At 33.2% G+C, this 24,022-nt stretch overlaps 1 long non-coding RNA gene across 1 annotated transcript in view; it reads right to left on the reverse strand.

Annotated features, from left to right (window-relative positions):
* Nucleotides 1-5,940: 5,940 nt before the first annotated feature.
* Nucleotides 5,941-24,022, reverse strand: part of LOC115897374 — a 42,048-nt gene continuing 23,966 nt past the window's right edge. Inside the window, exons 2-4 of the long non-coding RNA XR_004057164.1 lie at nt 10,906-11,018; nt 8,987-9,049; nt 5,941-6,371 (exon numbers count right to left, since the gene is read on the reverse strand). This is a non-coding gene — a long non-coding RNA (uncharacterized LOC115897374). The remainder of the gene's footprint in view (nt 6,372-8,986; nt 9,050-10,905; nt 11,019-24,022) is intronic.

A 24,022-nucleotide genomic window follows, 5' to 3' on the forward strand; every position in this document is an offset into this window, starting at 1 on the left:
TTAAATCTAGTATTAAAAATGTTACTTATTCCTCTATTCTAATTACACTTAAGAACTATTTCCAGTTTCTTTCCTATGTGAAAATTTTGGGATGATTAAAGGCTGTATGTTTATTGGCCAAAACTAACATTTCCATTCTGTCAAAATTTATGTTATCAGGTGAGAAACTTTTGATAATAAACTTCACTAAAGTCAGGTTTGAATAGCTTAAAGGCAAAATGTCTTATGCATAAATCATGTTTCTTTTATTTTCTGCCATGATACATTTTATTATATTGTGGCATAACAAAATTCTTAGAACCAACTTTCTGACCAAGAGGTCTTTGGAAAGTAAAGAGTGATTTTTATATGTGTAAGAAAAAGGGGGGAGGGGGGGAAGAGCTTAATCAGCACTATTTCTGGCACAAATCATGCTCAAAGTGAAGCAATTAAAACATATTGGGCATGTCTGCACAACACTTATCAACAAGCAAACAGTCAAAATCAAAGCCTGTAACTGAACTCTTCAATCATATTGTTATAAATATTTGATAATTTCAACCATTTGTCATGTAGCAAAGGATATCTATAACTTTTAGCTGAAAGGATGTGTTTTCTTTGTTCTAAATATTTGAGATCAGTTTGTATTTAATAGAAACAGAGGCTCAGTTTGCTGTCTGGCCCAAAGTGGAGACTAATGGAAATGCTTCTGTTGAAAAGATTTTACTTAGTGTATTTTATTACATTTGACATATTATTAGTAAAGATTCTAGAGGATGAGAACAGTCTCCCAGGTATCCTCTTTGTGTTTCCCCCAAAGCTCAATACATATGTCAAATGGTGAGTCCACTGACTACAGAATGGTGTGCCTATGTCTCCTTTGTGTAAGTGGATCCCTTGGCAATTAAAAGTATATCACTGGCATTTTGTCCAGACTTCTGCAAAACATCAATGATGTGTAAAGACACCATTATACAAAAATAATTCTGCTTTGCTGATTCTGAAAACAGTTTATCTGACTATGAATGCCCAGAACAACCCCAGATTGATATAGAATTTTTTATGACTCATTGCAGGCTGATGAAAAGTGAATTTTAGTTAAGATAAGAAAGGCAAGCACCATGAATGGCAAGAAAAACAATCTTAGAAAATGTGTTGTATTTTTTTGTGTCTGATTTTGAAATAGCTTTTTAAAAACTTCCTATCAACGTATTTCTAGAATCCATAATTGCTAATGGTTACAAGGATCAGCCCCAGGCAAATTGCCTAGTAAGATTTTCTGCAGCAGTGAAGGTAAACAAACCAGTCACTTTCTAAACAAACATTGCTTTTATGGTTATTTAAGCCTGCAGTATACACTGGAGCATTAAAATAATATGAAAATGCACAGTATCTTCTGGTTATCATAGGAACACTTGGATAAAAGTGATCAAATGTTTAAACATACACAGAATCAGTGTAATACAAAATATATTATAAATACATTGCAAAAATATTTTTAACCAGAAGAGGATATCAGAAATTAGAGTCACTGAATACGAGGCATCAGCAATCACTTAAGATGAACTATTAAACTGTGTGAGAGAGAAAGAGAGAATAAAAAAAGAAAGAGAACAAGAGAGGGGAGACTGAGATTAATCACTATGAGTGTAAAATTCCAGAAGAAATAATTAAGCAAGGAGAAATATTAAATTTAATTGGAAATTAGGTCAAATAAAAATATACATTGGAAAACTTTGCCAAATGTTAAAAGAAATGTAGGGAAGAGGGAAAATGGAAATAAAAATAAAATTTATAAACTAAATCAAAATCATATGTAATTAATTATATTTTTGCAGAGCTTTTCTGTGAATCAAGGCAATCCTCAATCTGTTCTGTAGCAAGACAGTCTAGTTTCTCGGAGATCATTGGCAATCATTTTGATTAGCAAAGTAATTGTGGGGTAGTACTAAAATCCATTTCATTCTTCATTTGATGAACAAAAGACACTAATGCTCTTAAAGTGAGAATAACAATTATTTGTAGCCATTTTAAAGATAAATTTACAGTAAATCAATCCAGCAGTCATCCCTTTGATTATTTTTAAAGAATAAGAGCACTCTGAATAAACAATATATAGGTTTATCAGCTCAAAAAGACAAAATAATTTTAGGCATTTGGTGACACTAAAATGCAGTTGGATTTGCCCAACATTTAACAGTTCTGCTCTTCTTTTGGAAGTCTCGATTTCTAGAAAATTAATAAGTATCTGAAAATCTCTGCTAACAGAGGTGCTATGTGGGCAAATACAGAGCAGGATAATTCTCACAATACTTACTCTCTAACTTAAATTAATTAATTCTCTTCCAAGGATTTAAATAGGAGTATATATTTGGGTAGTCTTCTTCCATGTTGATCATTTGAGAAAATGATGGCAGAAGTGAGTATGAGCAGAATGAGGTTTAATTCCCTACTATACTACTCTATATTTAAAATGATTAAATTTGGAATATGATATCATTAAGAGAAAGACAACATTAACACCTGTAAGTTGTTCAGATTGTGACATGTTGTACATTTGTGTATAATTCCAAAATGTGGTTGCCACAAAATAATGTGTTCACCAATATCCAAGCTTTTTGAGCTGCCAGAAAATATCAAAACAATTGGTGCTCTTTGGAATGTGTAGTTAACTTCCTGCTAGGAGAGGAGTCACAGCTGCTACAGTAGCAGTGGGTTTCCAGATGTCAAGGCTGTGAGGATAGTGAGGTAATTGCAGGAAGGAAGGGATACAATTTTGTTATCACAGATTACCCTCCCCATTGAAAACTCTGGATACAGCATTAGTGTCAGTGCTTTGGATATGTACATTATGAACTGGAGGTCTTCATGTTGAAGTGTAGAGGTCTGTACATTTGCTTCAGTCGAAAAGGCTGGGCCAGACTTATTAAAATATGTGGGAAACAGAGTAAATGCTCTCATAGCTGTATTATTGGATTTATAAAGCGTCTGTAAGTGTTAATATGCTTTATCAGCAAAAGTTGGTCTTATAAGGACAATAAGCAAACAGCAAAGTTTAACTATAAATGTTCCAGTACTATAGCTCATCCACTGAATTAAGAGAAAACAAAATGTTTAGATACCGATAAATTAATCAGCAAATCTGCTTAAGGCCTTCTTTGTGTACTAGTGACTGAGTAGAGGAAACAGTTGATGATTTTCCCAGTATTCAACCTAGAAGAATTTCTTTCTCAACTTCCCGTGCTATGTAGTCAGGAGAGTACAAATTACTGAAAACTCTGTTTTTCATTCAGAAGCTAGAATCACGGTGCCATATTTCCATATGGGAATTTTAAAGACTACAGTATTTTGATATATGTTAGTGTCAAAAACAATACATATTTGTCCACACAAATTAAAGTGAAATTAATTGAAGAAATTCACTTTGACAATTTCTGGGTTTTTTTTTTTTTTTTCGGTTGAAGAGTCCTTATGACTTACTGTACTGAATATAGATATTAGCTTAAGTTTCTTTGTATATGAGTGGAATAATGGGTACATTCGTTTCACCTAAAATAAGGCAGGGTTGAGGATATTGTGAGAGTTATATGAAGTTGCCAATTCTGGATTCATTCTACCAGCCATGAAGAGAGGAACTTCTCATCTCACTCATACCAGATACATTATCCTCTGCTAAAACTCTAAGCAAGCTTTTCCTAGTTTTTGAGGACAGTTACATATCACCATTGAATCACACTGAGCTATTAATGGTCAACTAAACAGCCGAAAATCCCATGTGCCATTCTTACTTCATGTCTCCCACATTCTGTAGAATTTTGAAGTTAGAGATAGAACTTTGTGCCTGTCTTGCTAAACCTGGCCTATTATATCTGACTAAGGGACACTGGATTGTACAATTCCAGAGAGTGCCACTCCTATCATTAACTCATAAGTTTTCTTCCAGAGGTTACACAGCCTCTATGGCCGCAGGTGGCCTTGTCTACCTTTGAAATTTTTTTTAATCATGGATAATTTATTCACTATAGTGGATGCTCTCTAGTTTAATTAATAATACACCTTAAATTTAATAGAACCCTGTCAAACTCTAAATAAAGTTATTGAATTAGTGGGGTCTTAAAGTACACTTAGGTGATGACATATGGAAGGACAAGAGCTATGGGTACTTTAGGGAGGGTTGAAGACTGAGGACGTAAAATTATTAATTCTTTTGTGGCAGGTGAAATAAGGACAATTGTGGGAAAATATAAAAAGTATTGATAACAAAGTTTTTGCAAAGTTTTTGCTAGGAAGATGAACTTTGACTTTGTAGTAGGCATTTGAAAAAAAAAGGTTTTGGCTAATTCAAATCCCCAGTTAGGAGTTGATTATCAGTTTTGTTTTTCTTTTAAGGTTTCCTGTCTTTCATTGGCATGTAAAGAATCTCTCGTTAAAAACAACCACTCTCCTAAGTCATTCTTTCCAGTGGTAATGCTGATTTGGTCTATTGCAAATGAGAAAACTCAAATGAATACAATTTATTTATTTTTATCTACACCGCCTTTGCTATTTTAATAAAAAGAAAGTTCTCAAGTCAAAATAAGTTGTACCTAAAATTAAGCATGTCTCCAGAACAATGACGCTCTATAGTACTTGTTAGGAATGCAACTTCTTAGAAACTATGAACATGAAGCCCAGCAATATGCATTCCAATAAACCCTCCAAGTAATTCTGACACAGGTAAAGGTTGAGAAACTTTGGCCTAGCAAATCTATAGTAGCTGAGTGTTTCTTCAATAACTAAGCTGGAAGAACGAGTGAACCAGTACTTGGTTAAAGGAAATTGTAATTTCTTTTCAATTTGAACATATTCACTATAAACATGTTTTATCACATTTCAAATATACTGGCAAGGATAAGTTCTCATATCCACTTTTCCCCTTTATTGCATGTCATATTATTTGTTATCAGGGAAAAACTTTACTGTAATTTAAAAGTGCAACATATAGAAACAAAGCATTGTTACCCTAAGCTCTTCATAAAGAAAAAATTGAACTATAATCATGCCACCATTTTATTATTTAGTTACTACAAGTTGGACTATAAATCCTCCCAAGTTTAATATCTGAATTTTGATACTACAGATTCATGGTAATATGTTCAGCAACATTACAATTAACACCTGAAAGGAAATGATCCCATATATATCCTTAGTGAACAATGCTGGGTCTACAAAAGAAAAATGTATTTTAACATTCATTGATCTAGATAGCTTATTAAAACCTCACATTTTAAAAATATAATCAAAGAGAAATACTGGTATATTTAAATTTTGGGGCCTTCACATCACCTAGTAAAGGGTTTTAAAGTAAGTGACCTGGAGAGGTGAAGTGGCTCATGCCTGTAACTTTTGGAGGCCAAACTGGGAGGATTACTTGAGTTCAGGATACCAAGACCAGCCTGAGGATTTCATCTCTACAGACAATTTTTAAAAAAAATAGCTGGATGTGGTGGTACACATCTGTGGTTCCACCTATGCTGGAGGCTGAGGTAGGAGGATTGCTTGAGTCAGGGAAGTTGAGGCTGCAATGAGCCGTAATCACAGCACTGCACCTCAGCCTGGGCAACAGAGCAAGAACCAGTACCCAAAATAAATAAATAAATAAATAAATAAATAAATAAATAAATAAATAAATAATCCTCAGGAGCTTTGGGGAAAAAAAATCCATGAAAGTCATAAAGAATAAAGAGCAAATCAGCTAAGTCATTCCAGGTGCTAAATGAGGAAGATATATACGCAAACACACACACTCATTAGATATTTATAAATTTATTCTGAAGGGAAATCTTCAAATTTAATAAATCATGAATAGTCCATGTAGCTTTTTTCTTTTTACAGATGAGCTAAGCTAAAAGTTACTGGTTTAACCACTTTCACCACTTTTGAAACAATAATGGATCAATTCCATATAATATATTTTTTTCTATTGTGTAAAGCTTAAGATTTCATACTACCCGAATATTTCTCTTTTATTAACTTGCCTCCTAAGCTTCCATGTGACTGTTATTTTTCCCTTTCTTATTAATTTATTTCCACCAAAACAAACACATGCGCGCGCAAGCACACACACACACTGAGGCGTATTAAGTTAATAGCTTCTCTACCATCCCATCATTAGTTAAAAAAAAGTTGACAGTCCATATTTGAGACACGATTATCATGATTATCAGCTCAATTTAATGATGATTTCCCAGGTTCTTTTCAGATTTTATCGTTCACTCTCAATATTTGTCGTCTCCCAAGAAATCCGTGCTTTAATACATGGATAAAGCCAACATTTATGGAATTGTGAAGGCTACTCTTCGGTTAAAATCAGGTCCGTGTAGAATCATCATAGTAGGGTCTTGTTTTGTTCACTGCCAAAGAAAGTTACCTCTAAAAACCTATTACCGTATTTAACTATAACACACAAGAAAACCTTTTCATGCCCAAAGGCAAACATTTTGCATCTATTCACCTTATTTACATTGCAAATTTTCAAATAAGGCACAAAATATGAGCCTACATTCAACATCTTTCAACATTCAACATGTGTTGCATAGCAAATATTTCAAGAGATGAATATACCATTGATATTCTTATTTTTGTATCCTGCAGAAATGTTTGCATTGTAGAGCTATTCTTAACTTATTACATAAACTTTCCCTGTGCAAAATTCCTATTAATGTTAATTCAAAGAACCAATCAAACTCATTTTGCATAAAGTTAAATGAAGAAAGCAAACTTGCCTAGACAAATGGTCTAAGCAGATTTTGTTCTCTAGGGAACATTTGGGAATATATGGATATCACCATAGTGGGAGGGGGTACTATTGGCATCTAGTGGGAAGAGGTCAATAATGCTGATAAAAATCCTCCAATGCACAGCAAATTTCCTCAGGACAAAGAATTATCTGGTCCAAAACATCAATAGTGGCACCTGTTGAGAAATTGGGGCCCAGAGAAAAATAGTGTTCTCTAGGCCAATATAAATTGGCCATAGTTACTGTAATTCCCATGTTTCCTACTTGAAAAATGAAAGCCTTCCATCATAGCAGTGTAACCCCGCAACATGAATAAAATTCACTTTTCTTATACTCAAAATCTCCGTTTCCACTCTAATTCTCAACTCCCGGGGAGAGCTTTCCTTCTAAGTGCAGAAACTATGACTAATTAGTACAGACAAGCACTGAATCTTTATTTATTAACTGATATTTTTGCACTGGCATTTTGAATTATGTGGTACATTGCCTTGTGTGAATGTTTAGCTTTGTTACTCACTTTCTTTTTCTGAAAAGGAAGTTATTACATTATGAAATTACTACTCCTTATAAAAAGTAGTCATTTCACTATCTATATAATTACTATTCCTAATAAGACTTTTATTTCTATTTCATCACTTTCTAAATTTTCTTGTGATTGAAAATTAGTTGACAAAATACTAAATCACAGCCAAATTTCTAAACAATATAAGCTGTTGATCAAAATATACCTTCCGTTGTGCCTTTTAGTTTTTAAAGGCACAACGGAAGGTATATTTTCTAGAAATGTTTTCTCTAGTGTACATTATGACGTTTTTATTTTTTAGCCAAAGGATGTTTCTAGGCTTCCCTGTCTAAAGATGTCACTCAAAATTTAGTATAATTTGCAACATAAAGGTAACAATAGACAGATGTTGCTGTGAATTTATAATTTATCTAGAAATACAAAAAATAAAAAATTGGGAATAATGTATTTTTGTGCAATCTGGTTTCAAGTTTCATTGAGTTATATCCTTCAGTGCTATTTGTAGAATATGGGCAGGTGATACACAGCTGCACTTCCTGTCCCTGAAGATTCTAGGAAAGACAGCTGGCGTGAAGTCTAATTATTTCTGCTATATTTGATTATAGATAACTTTATTAATACCACAGATACTGCACACCTACAAATTCTGATGGTATCTTCATATCAATTGTTACAGAGAAGTCTATAGAAATAACACGAAAAAATAGTTATGTTCACTCTCCTTTGTGATGATTTCCCTCTACTTTTTTTGGCTAAGAGAATTCAATTTTCCATATATACAAATTAATTATATGATAATAGTTTATATTTTTGACATATTATTATTATTTAAATTATGACAGCCATTGAGACAATTCAGATCTTGATAATATTCATCTGAATTTGGAGTCCATAAAACACAAATTAAGCCTGCCGACTGCCACATATTCTGATTTCTTAAAAAAAAGAAAAAGATTATTTTTATTTCACTGAGATATGTCTTCAGTGTTTTGAGACTGAAACATATGTTCTGAATAAATAACAGGTAGCACTTAATTGTGGAAATGGAAAACCCTTTAAGTATTGCTATTTCATCAAAATGTTCATCTTTAACTGAATAGATGACCATATTTTAAACATTTGAGTCAAAATATGTTTAGAATTAGAAAGCTAATCAAATTATGATTATCTAAATACCTAAGACTTGCATTGTTAACCTTAAGGCAGTCTTGAAGGCTTTCAGAGCAATGACTTTTTGCTTTTTTAGTTTTCAAAAATCCTCATTTTCAGTAATATCACCACATACATTTTGTATGATATTTGAAATACTAATCTGAGTGGCTATTTCCTTTAAAATTGCTTTATTTCTCTAGAAAAACTAGAAAGCCAGTTTAGGGGTGTAATTTAAATTTTAAAAGCCTTGTTTAACAAAAATATTTACTGGCATATTTAATATGTTGGTTTTAAAAATATTATGTCTATTACATCTTCAAGAACAAACTATATTTTCTGTAGAATAAAACTGATTGTCCCCAATAGTAGGATCTAGCTGTTTATTGGTAATGCATTTCCTCCCCACCTCACCACTGCCAATTTTTATGGGAATTCTTATGAATGAGAAGATGAGAGTTTTTTCCCTTCTTTTTTCTTTTTTAAGAATACAAAGCTAATAATAGAAAAAAAAAAAAAAACTTCTGATTTCCAACAAAACTGATGAAATAGCTTACCTTCTTTTCTTCTGGATAATCCCTTTGTTCTGGTTAAAACTACAGAACTGTGAGTAATAAATACTGGAATACACAAAAGTGAAATAGGGATTGTACTGGTATCCAAAAATAATGTTTATTTATGTACAGAATTTGGTTGGGTTTATATATTTTATACATATACAGAGATCAGGAGATTTATTAGCAATTCAAGTAAGTTTTGCTATATGAATAATACACTCAGGCAATTCAATACATATTCTTCCCTATGTTGAATGATGGATGGTTACATTTTACTGTGGATATATTTTGATGATTATATTTCTTCTCAAACAGTTCTAACCAGTTTCTGAGAAAGTATTTTCTTCGCCTAAATATATGCAAAACTATAATTAAGCCAACAGCACTTATAGACAAGCTGAATGGCTTAGGACAGTTGATTTTCTGTGCGTCATTTTCTTCATCTGAATATGAGAGTTGTATACACAGTTTCTATACTTTCTACCAGCTCTGAGATTCTGTTAATTCTAATGAAAAATAAGAGTAAAGACAAATTACGCATTGAAATTCTCCAGATCATAGTGAATATTATGCAAGGTAAACAGGTACCTACATTTATCATTTCATTGGTGATCCTGCTTCTATCAAAATTCATGCCTCAAATTATTTTATCTACAAATGTTTCTGACACCCATAGAGCACAACACGTTCAAACATGAACTAGTGGACAGGGGACTTCTGAGATGCACTGTCTCCTTTCTAAACATACTCTGTTTTCTGGGGACATTCAACATGGAACAGTAGTCAGAGGCCAAGAAACTACAGTAAAAAAACAAAAAAAACAACAACAAAAAAAACTGGGAAAAGGGGAATGAGAGGAAGGAAAGTAAAACATAGAATTGTCAAAGAGATAAAATCAAGTGGAAAGTGTGGGGACACAGCAATGGGTCGGAGAATAGAAACTAAGTGGGAAATGGATTCAGCTAGGAATCACCTACAGTACATCTTCAAAACTGGGAGCCTGATTCACTGTCAGATGCAGAAGTGTCTTCTTCCTAGACTCTGAGCTCCAGTAGCCACATCTTTAAATTGCCTGACTCCAACAGCTGATTTGGTTGCCACCACATAAATAGAAATTATAGCTTTCAACCCTTCATTTTATCTCTCTTACCTATAATCCTCTAGTTCCAGTCTGTCTGACCACTTGACAAAGGTTTTTTCGTTTTTGTTTTGTTTTGTTTCAACATTATTGCAGCATTGGGGGAACACTTAAATACGTTTTACACATAGAGAACAGTAGACAGCCCTGGAAACCCTAAATGAGAAAAGATATATCCTGCTGGGAACATAAAATAGCACACAGGACACACATTAATGATTCTTGTAATTGTGATTGTCATATGTCTTACTAAAAGCCATCATTTACCTGGAGGTCTTTCTTGAAAAAAAATGTAAAGATGCTTTACAGATTTTACTTAAGAATGTTTCTCAAAGCCTTACTGATCTATTTTCATAGGTATGTTGTTTGGTTAGGTCCTTCAAAGGGCTTCAAGGTTTACTTTTATATTTAAAAAGAGTGAAGATGAAAGCTATTATTTGAATACAGCATTGCATTCAGTGGCACCAAGATGCTTATTACAAGTGCCCCGATGAGACAGTCGAAGCGTCTCATGGAAGCCAGTCTCCTCTAATGTGTATTTTGGTGCCCTGTCTGCTGGTTCGCCTAAGTGATGTGGCATACATTTGATGAAAGGACAGTAAATGACATCAATTATAAAAGACATCTACTAATGAGAGGAAGAAGAGGAAGAGAGAGAGATTGAAAAAAAGAAGAAGAAATTCTCCACAATTGAAACAGCAAAGCACTTTGATTTAACTAAAAGAAATGACGTACCTTAATGATGCCCTAATTTTAGGGTACCACCAACCAAGCTACTCACTTTTCTTTGGAAACATGACATGTTTCTTCAACTTCTGTACAACTGCCATTGAAGATTTAAATCAATCTGCCTTCAGTTTCCATCATTGATTGTTGGTAATGTTGCCAGGATCTCTGTACAAAACAAAACAAAAAGATATTATGTGAAACTCAGGCCATGCTGAGCAAATTAGCTGAAATTTATTTTTATCCTCGTATGGGGATGTTTTCCAGTTCAACAATCCATAGGGATCTGCCAACTTTTCACATTCTAAATTTTCTCCTTTCTAGGGCTACTAATTTGGTCGCAGAAAACATTTTTTTTTTTTTCTCTATAAATAAGCTTTGCCAAATAGCAACCAGAGATTAGTGAAAAGATAAACTAGTTTTGAATAGTTCTGGTATACTAATTGAATATAAGGTCTACATTTTCTCTCAATGCATATCCCATGCATAGAAACACTTAAAAATATTACATTAAATATTAACATAATTGTTAAGAAAATCTAAGATTTTATTCTCAAGCATCTTATATAAATATACTTGCTTTTTAATCATCCAGTATCTCTAAAGAGACTTTATCTACCTAATAATAACATTATTATTTTATGTTAACAATGTTCTTCTAGTCTATGATAATAAATTTTCAAATAAGAAAATATTAAATGTGATTGAGCAGTATGATTTTCCCCCTTCAATTGTGCTAAATAAAGACAAATAAATCTGTTTCTTTTCTTTTCAATATTGAAGTATAGAATCCTGATATTTTGTTTTAAAAAAAATACTGTAAGAGACTGCTTAGAATTTATAAGTTTGATGACCTTCTTAGGTTAGTCATTACATATTCTCTCTGCAGGAATGTATTTCTATTACTTACATTTCAAAGCACTATCAATATTTTCTTGAACATGTTCTATATTACAATATGTTTTCTTCCCATGGTATTCTATATTCAAAGCTCTAGAGACTGCTTAGGAAGCACAACTAAAGAGGTGTGAATGACCCTGTTGGCTGAAACTGCAAGGCAGTATATTGAAAAGCTTCACATGTCATCCACTGCTATTCTTGCCTTCCAAGGCAGAGGCAGTGGGCTTGGCAGACTGGGAAAGGGCATAATCTTGCCTGCATTTTCTGGCTGGATTTTTGGGTCACTCTGGTTCACACTGGCTCACTCAGCTATTCTGTGTACATATACTTAGTAGTTAAATGACTAACAAAGGAAGGGTGAGTTAATATCAATCAATCATGTAAACAAATATAAATAAATAAAGCAGATATACTTTAATTAATTAAAAGTCACAGAGTATCAGATTTAATTTTATAGCTTGTGAAACATTCTGAAAAGTGAACAAATACACAAATCAACTGGTCTTTGGTGTAGTGACTATATAGCTTTGGAAGCTTTGGACTGATTTGTTTTACTGTATTCACCAGGGACTTCCTGTCCTTATTAATACACTGAACTGTTCTGCATATCAAGCTTAAAAGTTTTAAAAGACAACAAAAGTTTTGCACACTCCCTTCAACCCGACATATTAGCGTTTTGTAGTCAGTGCTGGCTTTGTAGATTTAGTGCCCATTTTCTTCAGTTGGCAAAATTCTTCATATTATAGATAGGTAAACTAAGGCTCTAAAACTCACTGAGATTTCAGAGTAGCTGAATAGGGCTAAAAAGTCCAAATTCCCAAACCAGTGCTCCCATTTGATAAACAAATAGATGAATACTCACATTATTTTAATATCTCAAATGAAATATTAATTTTATTAATAAATATTTGAACTACCTTGTTTAAATACTCCATAGTATTTTTCTTAGATTGGAAATGATACTGAAAATGTATCCTTACATGAATGTTGCTCTGAGACTTAAAGAGTTTGTATAAAACATTTAACAGACACTAGGGTTTACCTAATATTCTCTTTCCTTTCAATTTCCTCTCAATTATCTCTCATTAGATTATAAAGTAATTTCTCAGTCTCTTTTCTCTGTCTGATCCTCCTATTGACCAAATAAATTTAAGAAATTCAGGAGCTTGGAAGGGGATGAGAGAGAACAAAGTGTGTTGTCAATTTTTAAAAAATTTGTTGTAAAACTTTCTTTTTAATTAAAATGTCCCCAGTGCAATTTCTTGGTCTACTACTCCTGACAGCTACTATTAATTATACTTTCACCTGTTAAGGGTCTAACACTTTCTAAAACATATTAAGCCAAGTTTTCTGTAAGTATTGAGCCTATGTGTTAAGAACAAAATGATACTAAATGGATTTGGGTGAATATGTAAGCGGGCAGGAAGAAAAGCGTAACCATCCTTAGTAAATGACAAACTTTCTTTGTCTCCCAGTCCTAGGCTTTATACCTACACACTGCCTGGTGTGGTGTGGAGGCCGAGCAGACGGCCTTCACTGTTAGATGCCAGAAGAAGGGACTGCAGAAGCCAAGGACCTGGGCACACAAGCTAAAACTTGCATGCTTGGCAAGGCTCAGATGCCAAGGTTTGAATCTCTAATAAACCACTCACTGCCTCTCCAGTAATGATACCCTGGGGCTGCTGGGAGGGGATTCTTTTTATAGGAAACATACTCATAAGGATTTAATATTATCTTTCAGAACCCTTTGATTTAATGGTTTAAAAAAAAAAAAAAAAAACTTTTCCCCTTATTTTGTAGACCCTGTGATGTGAGCCAGTGTTAATTCCTAATCCAACAGTAGTATATAATCAACATCTCTCTACTGAGCTCAAGATTCCTTTTCCTTTTTAGCCATGTGCTTAAAAAAATTAAAATATCTTGCCACTGAATGTCTTTTTACAGACTGAAAAGACTTTTTAGGTTAAACAACATTTGTTAGGCTTTGATGCAATCAAATGCAATTTCAATCTTGAATTATTCAGCCCTGCCTCTCTGAAATTGCACATATGTGTCAGCTTTCAATTTTTCTTACTAGTGTTTTACACATGAAATCTATTTTCACTGAGAAAATGGAATCTTTGTGTCTTTGTCTCTAGGAGCGCTGCTTTCAGGCATGTTCTGGCAGGGGCTTTGACTGTCTAGGCACTGGGGGAGGGGCCTGGCAGTCATTTGTCAGCTTTTCTTGCATCTGTAATTTCTGGCCACTCAGCAGTATTAGCAGGTCTTAGAAAGGGGGTGAGTAGGGTGTGGGGAAGAGCTTGTCATTGATGAAAGCCAAACCCCGAATAACTGCCCAATGTTAATGACCAAAGAGAGAAGGGAGAGTCTGAAAAACTTTTATTGTGCTTTAATGAAAAAGACTTTTTGGAAATGGCTAATTTACAAAATTGCACATGGTAACATTTTCAGATCTCAGTTTAGAAAGCCCCTGTCCATATTGTGTTACCGATTTCATTGCTTTTAGCTTGGCAAGGGCTCATGAAACTATTTTAATTTTCCACCAGTGGCTTCTGGTTATTTCTGCTCTTATTTCCTTGTAACAAAACTGACAGCCCAATTAAACATCTGCATTTTTTAATCTGAATTTCCCCCATAACTATTTTGCTTTTCTTCTAAAACTTCCAGATGTTTTGTTTCCTTTATGATTTTAATGCATGCGAGTATATTTCTTCCCATTTCAAAGAGAGAGAGCTAGAGAGACTGACCAGATGTTTCTATATGAAAAGCTTTGTAATACACCAATAATCAGGTCAGTATTTTTGTCTCTTTATGAGTATATTTGCATTAGAATACATCTCATTGTCTTTCAGCACTTTACAATTTGAGTCGATCTATGCAACTTATTTTTGTGGGCCATTAGATTTCAGAATCCACATTGTGATGTTAGTTAATCCTTGTGGCAAAGGAAGAAAGTAACCCTCTGTTATCTCAGTATCTAGTAACAGGGATAGAAGCTACTGTGATTTGTTTCTTATTACTTGTCTCCCCCCTCCCACTTCCCACTCTTGTGGAAGATAAGAAGTTGTAGGTTATGTGAAGCAACAATGTATTTAAATTCATTTTCCAGATTTGTGCAAACATTGATGGAATCATCAATATCTTGCCTTGAAGTATCTGGACAAGAGTTTAAAGAGTCTCTTGTATATTTCAAGAAAACCTGTTTCCCTTAATTAATAACAGGAAGCCTGGTAAACAGACTTTTGCTGACAAATGAAACTGAAACAGTAACATATACACAGAAACATGGGAAAAGAAAACAATGCAGCATTGTATGGTTATTCCAGAGGAGTAGCTCAGTTCAGATACACTTATGCAATACTCACATAAAACCCCAAAGTCAAAGATTATTAATCATATATTTCTGACCATGTAAACACACGCTTGCAGAGTACAATTATTTATCCCACTGCTTACTATTTGAAAATGATCTCTGACTATTTAGACATTTAACATTTAGGCAGAAAATCATTATTTCCTGGAATATAGATTTTCCAGACTATCAAGTAAACATGAAGAAAAACAATCTTTAACAAAACAAAACAAAAAAAAACAAACAAAAAATTATTAGAAGATTGTAAAAGTCCATTCTTGCTGCATACTTCTGGAAATGCAATGGGAACACGTAATAAGATAATTTTAGTGGAAGTTTTTTTTGGGGGGGAGGAATGTATATCCTATTTGGGTAGTGTATATTTATGAGGTGTCGGGCATACTAAATGCAACAGTCATTAATTAGAGAGTTCACTGTGCAACTTGACCCACTTGTGCTTAAAGCTCTGGACAATGCTGCCCCTGGAAGTAATGGGTCTTTATCTTCCAACTGTATCATAGAATGGGAACTCACTGATCCCATATTGACCTTGACAGTAGCAAATTGAGGTTATACATAGTGTCCCTGCTTAGAAACACTGAGTTTGAGTTTAAAATTTTTGTTTTGGTTTTTAAAAAAGAATTAGTTGCTTAAGTTACAGTTAACTATTAGGAATGAATTGCTTGATCCTTAAGTGATTTTAAAAAATTACATGTTAAAGGTGATTAGCTGAGAATGGTTAAATGTAAAATAAGCTTAAACAGATATTTATTTCTGTTTATTTTAAGATGAGTAAGAGAATAAGCAACAAAGGGGAACATAAGAACATGCTTTTTTTTAATGATGTATTATATTGCACATTAAAGGATGTATTTTGGTGATTCGAGAGTAATTAAAAGACCTAAACTGTGCTACATAAGTAGAATTACTTGACTTCTTGGTAGGCTCTCGTAAGTCGTATCTCAACACTAGAAAAATGAGAATGGAAAGTGTCCTGGGTGGCAAGGGCAATGGTTTGTGACATGTATAATATACATTCATACAACTGACTTAGGAACTAAAAACCAAATTTATTTTTTTCTTAACCATACCCGCAGTGGATGTGAATTTGAATCAAGGAAGTTACACTCAAAACGGAATAGGTCCAATTACAAATAAACAACACTTGTTTCATATTTTATATATATCTGAGTGAAACAGAAGTACATATGACACACTTTAACTCCAGAATCTTATATTTATTGTGGAAATTGGAATCAATCAAATAAATACTTTGAATTTAAAGGAACTGTTGTGTTGGAATAATTATCAGAGTAGACCTTTGCTAATTGCAAGAGAAAGTAAAACATGTCCTTGGCTGTAAAATTTCAGTGAGTTTGTAGGTAAGCAAGAACAACATGCAAAAATTTAAAGTGATGAAAGTGTACTTATTTGAATTTTTGTTAAGTATAGGATGGACTCCATATATTGTGTTTTAGGTATATATTAATTATTTGGAGAAGCTTTTTGGGGAAAAAAAGTGTTAATGAATCCTAAATCATAAGAAATGTCAATAGAGCTGTCGTTTGTTAAATCCTTGTAAGAAGAAGAGAAAATCAATCAGGTTTCTTACTAGAATTATGCTATTTGCAAATTGATGTTTTGGAAAACATAAAATATCTTTCAAAAATTTTAGATAACAGTCTTCTCGGAAAACTTTTAAGTATAAACTAACTTATAAGTAATAATCATAAATTTATATAAAAATATAAAAACAAGGAGTATATCCAAATTTAAAATAATGATTTTCACAGGCAGATTCATTATCATACTCTCATTTCACAATATTTAAAGGTATTCTTGGAAATGGTTTATCATAAAGACCATGTACATGATATGACTTACATTGTTTAGTGATATGATCCCAGAGTCACCCCAAATCTGGTTACACTTATTTCTCAGGTAGGTTAGGTTGAATAGAATTCCCAATACCTGGCAGGAATAAAATTTCTCCTCCTTTCTTTGGCTCCATGAGAGCACAATGTACTAGTCTTTAGATGAATCTAACAGGAAAAATTTGGTGTATATATTTCAGAGAACAATGAGCTCTGTGCATAATTGTCAGAGCATCAGTAAATCATCTTGCTTGTGTAGGGAAGTATGAAAGAAAGTTTCATTTCTTGAAAATGAGATCTGGAAGAAAAAATACTATTGACCTCAGCATTATACATGCCACTGAACTTGGACAAAGATTCTAATCAAAGAACTAAAATATATAAAGCAAAGTTCCAAGTTAGACTTTTGTAAATGTTCTCATAGTAATGTCTTTTGGTTCAAGTGGTTTGTGTATGGTGTATAAATTTCATTTTTGTTTGCTCATCCTATAAACACACGATTGGTGATTTCTCTAGTATACTGTCTTCTAGTTTCCATTTTCTTTTTAGTAATCTGCCCCAGAAAACAGTAAAAATTCACATCTTGACTTCTGCCTTTCCCTCTATTATTAATTTATTCATTTAGCTAGTCTTTTGTAAATTTTCTCTAACAGATATTCTAAAGGGATAAAATACATGGGTATAAGTGGAAACTGAAAAAATTATTTCTTGACTACTTGGTGCCTTCTAACACTTTCAGTAGCTCCTATAATCCATCTGATACCTAGTAAATTTCCAATACAAGCAGAGGAATTTCTGTTGTGAATGTCAGGTATGAACAGGGTAATCCCCTCAACAGAGTTTGCTAAAGAGTAAGGAAACAGTATTGGTAAAATTCTGTGACAGAGAATTTAGCAGTTTCAACACCTCCCTTCCTGCTCCCTTTTAAGATTCATTGTTATCATCAAACAAAACTCTAAGACTATTTCAGACTTCCCAAAACAAGGAAGTTCTTTCAAACTCCAAGCAGGTTTCTGGAGATCTTTTTGTCTTGCATTGTTGTGTGCTTTGCTTAGAACATCCCAATATATTTCCTGTCATTGTCATCATTCTAAACACTGTGACCTGTAATACACACTGAGCCCACTGGAGGAAAACATGTTATTTTGTTAATAATGTGCTAACAGCAGAAATTATTAAGATTGAAGAGCAGTTTTTAAAAATCCATTCAAATGTGAATAAATGATGGTTTTGATAGGACCTACATTAAAGTAACAATTACAATTTTATTTGTAGCATAACTATAGGTCAAGGTTGGACATGCACATTGACTATAAATATCAAGAGTGCTGATTCTTCTTTAATAAACAACGGAACATGCCTAACATATAAAATCAACCTTTTTATTTTGGCCTTACAATTAAAACAAAATGGTGAATCATTACTGCCATCCAATTAGCATCCTTTTTTCTAATTTCTCACCATTTACATGTCTTCTTCCTTCAAAGAGAAATCAAATTTGCTTTGCTAGAGTGTAAGTTCTGTTTATAAATTCAAATTTTGTAGAGCAAAAGTATAACATTTGTCTTGGTGGTTTAACAAGTAGAATATTCATAATATATCCCATCCATAATATATTCAGAAACAAATTTAGCTCTGCTTTACAAAAACTATAGATATTTAAAAATGAAAATAATTTTGAAGTATAGTTTCTTTTTTTTTTGTTTGTTTAAATGAGAACTCAAATGATATTGCTTGTGAGAGTTTCTGACTTTTAAAAACCCATGGATTTATTTATAGATTGCTTAGCAAATGTATAAGTATACATTATCAATTTGTTAAATTTTACTTGCTTCTAGATAAAGGGTTTGTTGAAACCTTAAATATGGTATATAAATTCTCTATGAAAGGAAATTAGAACAATGTGTAAGCAACTTTTGGGAATTGATGCTGCTCAATTCTACATTTCTGTTCTTCACGGGTTGCAGTATCTCTAAAGTGTTCAGCTCACTTTTATTGAAGTGTGATAAATAGGCATGTCAAATTGTATACAGAGAATAGAACACAAATCAGCTCTGCCTGTTTCTGTTGTTTCTTCATTCTCTAAATAGGTATCCATTGCTCATTATAAACAGGGGACGCGCCCTTTTATTTGGCAGGTCTTATTTCTTCATTGACTTCCACATTTCATGGAATGGCAATAGAATCAACAGCCATTTATATATCTGGAAGAAAGATTTATTGAACAGTAAAACAACAGATTTTCTTTCCTTTTTAGTATATTTTGTACGTTCTCTTATAAATTCTATGGCAGGAAACAGTGACTGAGTGAAACTTGCTATACAAATTTAAATCTTATAATTTCAGGTAACAAAAATCATTCCTTTAATAATGTTTATTATGCAAAACCATCAACATTTATTTTTTGTTATGCACAATACACAATTTTTATTATACATAATGCAGCAATATTTTAAAATAGTTTGCTCATAAAATTAACACCGTAAATAAAATTTATTGTTCGTATATTATTTAAAAAGTTATTTTTTATACTATGTTACTAGACTTTTATCTATAATTTCAAGAAGAATTATTTGGTTGTGGTCTTGAAGCTCTATGAGAAAAGATTTCGTATGCTAATTGTAAGCTTAGTAAACTTAAATATTTGAGATATTTATGGTTTTGAGTGGTAGAGTATTTTTTTAATTATTGTTAATGGGATTAGAAAATTCTGAACTTTGGAACCTAACAAAACAGCCAAATAACCATTTCATTATACTCTGTCATCATATTTACGATACTCATTGGAAGTAGAACAGAACAACACTAAATAGAAGACAGAAGATGATACACTTCAATTTCTGCTCTTACATAATCTTTTGAAAACATCTAAAATTTGCAATCAGGGTTTAAGCATGCCTGACTTTCAACGAATGCAATTTCCAAAAAGACAGACTTGAGCATCAATAACTCTGACAGGATAAATTACTCTATTCTACTTTTAGCAAATCTACATGCATCTATTATAGCATCTTCTTAGAAAAAAAAAAAGTCACTTTTTCCTCTTTCATTGGAAGGAAACCTAGCATATAACCAATGAGACGACTCCCAGTAAATATGCAGTGCCATCTTGATTGCTCTTGGTGACTATCCATACTTAAACAGAGACTGTTCCTTTCTGTATTTTAATAAATCCTTAATTCTCTTTCTTATACTCTTCTATCTCCCATACTTACATTTGCAAATTCCCCTATGATCAAGGATTAGCACAACACTGAGGACTGAAATGAAAAGAAGGACCTAAGAGAAAATACCTTGAAAAAGACAACAGAACTAATCTTTGATGGAACAAAGGTTAAAAAATTCTCTTTGGACACTTGAAAAAAATGTTTTCTTTTTTTTTCTTAGAGAATAAGCAATTTGCAGGAGCCACCAGATTATCAATTATTTAACCTCTCAAGACTAGTGACAGGTTTTTCCTTTCTTATTTAGCTTAAATGATTATTTAGGAGTTAGGTCCTCAGAAAGTAAGGATTGTTGCCAATTCTCTGTTATTCTTTGTACCACTTAGCCAGAATATCATGCATTTTAGGGGCTGTCAATAAATACACAATGCATTAAATTCTCTTTGCGTTTCCAGAGGAAGGGGGTAGGGAAAATAAATAAATGAATGCCTGACTCAAGAGGCTGAGAGTCTATTTGAGTGAGATGTGGGTCTAGTGGAAATATGCAGAAAAGAATCTTGTAGAGGAAAAATGACTCACAAGTATGTGAGGGGGAAGACTTTTTAATGTCAGTGTCCATATTTCCTGATTAAAGTGAGGGTATTTGCATCATGTTCTAGCATTCTAAATATAAAAGCAGCTAAGAATCTCCAAGAATCCCTTAAATTCTTATTCAAGAACAAGAAGAAATGAATAGGTTAGAACTCAAATATTATAATAAAAATGTATTCTCTAGCACAATAAAATCATTACAATAAAACCTGTTAGCTGATTGGTTGGTGTTTTAGAGTGCTGTAAATGCATAGTAACTGAAAAATGTTTCAGAATTTAAAAAATAGGTCATTGGTTAATGATTCAGAATAAACAAATATGTGAATGGTCAGGACTAACAATAAAGTTAGACTTTTTCTCCTGGAAATAGTTTGTTAAATGATATCTTTGAGGATGCTTTTAATAATATTTAGACTTTAAACACACATATTTAAAAACAAGGCAACACAGAAAATATCACTAATACGATATATTTTCCCCATAGAACATGCTTGTTAAAATTGTTCAAAAATGAATTATTGCATGTTTGTGTTCAGCCTAAAAAAATGCAAAACACTGCTAAAATCACTACACTAATCTTTTGAAAATAAGATGCTAACGATTTTTTATGAAGCTAACCATTTAAGTCAATATTCAGAATTTTTCCTCATGCTAAAAATACTTTACATATTTTAAATCAAAACTCCTCTTGAATATGCAGAAGAAAACTGAGAACAAAATGTGAAATTTAGTAGAAGGAACAGTAGCTTTGGAGCTCTGGGATCTGTCTTGACTTGTGACACAAAGCATGTCACCCAGGCCTCTCTGAGAGATGGGGTTAATCCTAACAGATGAGCTCCCTAGAGTAACTGTGAGAATAATTACCATTGTAAATATGATATAATGAAGTCCTCTCAAAAAAGATGCTCTTTACATCTGGCGGAATCTTACTTAGTAAAGTCTTATATAATAATTTGACCTTCACTGTAACTTAAAATACACCAGAATCCAGCCACTTCTCACCACCTCCACAGCTGCCACCCTAACACAAGGCACCTGCACCTCTTGCCTGGATTATTATTGCCATACCAGCTTCAGTGGCCTCTATGCTTCGTCCTTACACATTATCACCACCCCTAGCCTAAGCTGTTCTTCACACAGAAGCCAGAGTGATCCTTTTAATTCTAGAGCCAAATCACATATGTCCACTGGTCAGATCCCAATAGCTTTCCATCACACTCAGAATAAAATCTGGAATCTTAACCAGAGCTTTCAAGGCCCTACATGATTTGCTCACTTCACTTCTTCACTGTGCCCCCTACCATTGTCTCCTTGTTCACTCTAATGACCTCCTTACTCTTTTGCTCAAACATCCTAACAACATTCCTGCCTCAGGGCATTTGCACTTGCTATTCCCCTAGTCTGGTCTGAAGAGCTCTTCTTTGGATATTCATATGGCTCCCACCATTCTTTCCTTCAAGGCTCAGCTCAAATAATATCATATCATAGAGGTCTTTCCTGATAGCTGTATATAAAATTTCATACCACATATAAGAGTCTGTTCTCATGCTGCTAATTAAGACATACCCAAAGACTGGGTGATTTATAAAGACAAAAAGGTTTAATGGACTCACAGTTCCACATGTCTTGGAGGCCTCACAATCATGGCAGAAGGCAAAAGCCACATCTTAACGGGGTGGCAGGCAAGACAGAATGAGAGCCAAGCAAAAGGGGAAACCCCGTATAAAACCGCCAGATCTCGTGAGACTTACTGCCACAAGAACAATGTGGAGAAAGCTGCACCCATCATTTAATTATCTTCCACCTGGTCCCTCCCATAACACATGGGAATTATGGGAGCTACAATTCAAGATGAGATCTGGGTGGGGTCACAGACAAACCACATCATTGCACTTTCATAATTCTTGTACTTATCTTTTTAGTATTTATAGCCACCTGATTGATTACATATGTGTTTGCTGTGTACAGGGAATTTGTGTTTATCACTGTCTTCTCAGCAACTAGAAGGGTGCCAGATTTATAATAGGTACTCGATAAAAAATTGTAGAATAAAACAATGCATGAGCTAGCAATCAGTCACAGAGATATATCAGCCATAAGATGTTTTAGGATTACATCTATTTGTTGTATTTCATAATCACTTCTTCTCCTAGTCTTATAATGGTACTTCTGTTATATGCAATTCATTTGTTTCTCAATATTTATCCTTCGATAAGCTCATTATTTGTGCTTTTTAATGATGAATGCTTAGGACATACTTCCATTAAAATCTGTAAAAGTAATCATTGTCTTCGACATTGGTCATGTATTGGGCGTAGATTTGTAATTCATATAATTAGAACCCCACTCCTATGTGATTCCCCTCAATTCCTAAGGTTTTTGTATTCAGTTTATTTTAAAAATAGGACTATTTGAATATTACAATTTAGGAAGAGGCAACTCAGTACTCTTCACATTTCTAGAGATATTCATGTTCTAGAGCTGGCTTTTGGATTTCTTCAGGGATTTTTCTAAATCCTTACACATTAACTCAATATTTTAACAAATATTTACTTTTATCTATTAGATCAAGGGGTCTCTGCTGAATGATTGAGATCCTGCCTCCAAGGATTGGTCTTCTAAAGATGAAAATACAGTAACACAAGAAACAGTGTTGTAAGTAGCCTTAAAAGAATAGGGGTGAACGGTTATTGACATTTAAAGAAGAGATTAAGTACCACAGTGGTAGATAAGTAAGTATTAGAGAAGGTGGCATTTGAGTTGAACTACATTTGGATATTCAGAAAAGAGCAAGAAAAAAATCATCTCAATAGGAGGAAATAGCAGAAGCAAATTTGGTAAGTATATGGAAAACAAAACAATAGGTCACATAATAATGGGAAACCTTGGGCTATGATTGTTTACGCACTCAATTTCTTTGTTTAAGAGTATGCTTACTCTAATGCACAATATGGCCTAAATATAAGTGGACTTGTACATACACTTGAAAACGTGTACTTCAAAAATAAATTTTTCTTTTGTTTTTCCTACTTGTATAGCTTATAAACTCCCAAAATCAATGTTTAAGTTACATTAGAAAATTCAATAAGTAATATATACAATTGCAGCAATGTAGGCATATGTAGCTTTGAGCCCTTACAGAAAAAAAAATCACATGAGTTTTAAATATTCTTTATATTCAGGGTAATCAGAGTATGTGGCACATACTTTAAGTTACTATTTAAATGTGTTCATATTATCAGATATTTGCTTTCTTGATAAAATACCTGCCTACATATGCACACTCAGATG

This window comes from Rhinopithecus roxellana, chromosome 1, assembly GCF_007565055.1.
Source record: "Rhinopithecus roxellana isolate Shanxi Qingling chromosome 1, ASM756505v1, whole genome shotgun sequence".
Classification (NCBI taxonomy): domain Eukaryota; kingdom Metazoa; phylum Chordata; class Mammalia; order Primates; family Cercopithecidae; genus Rhinopithecus; species Rhinopithecus roxellana.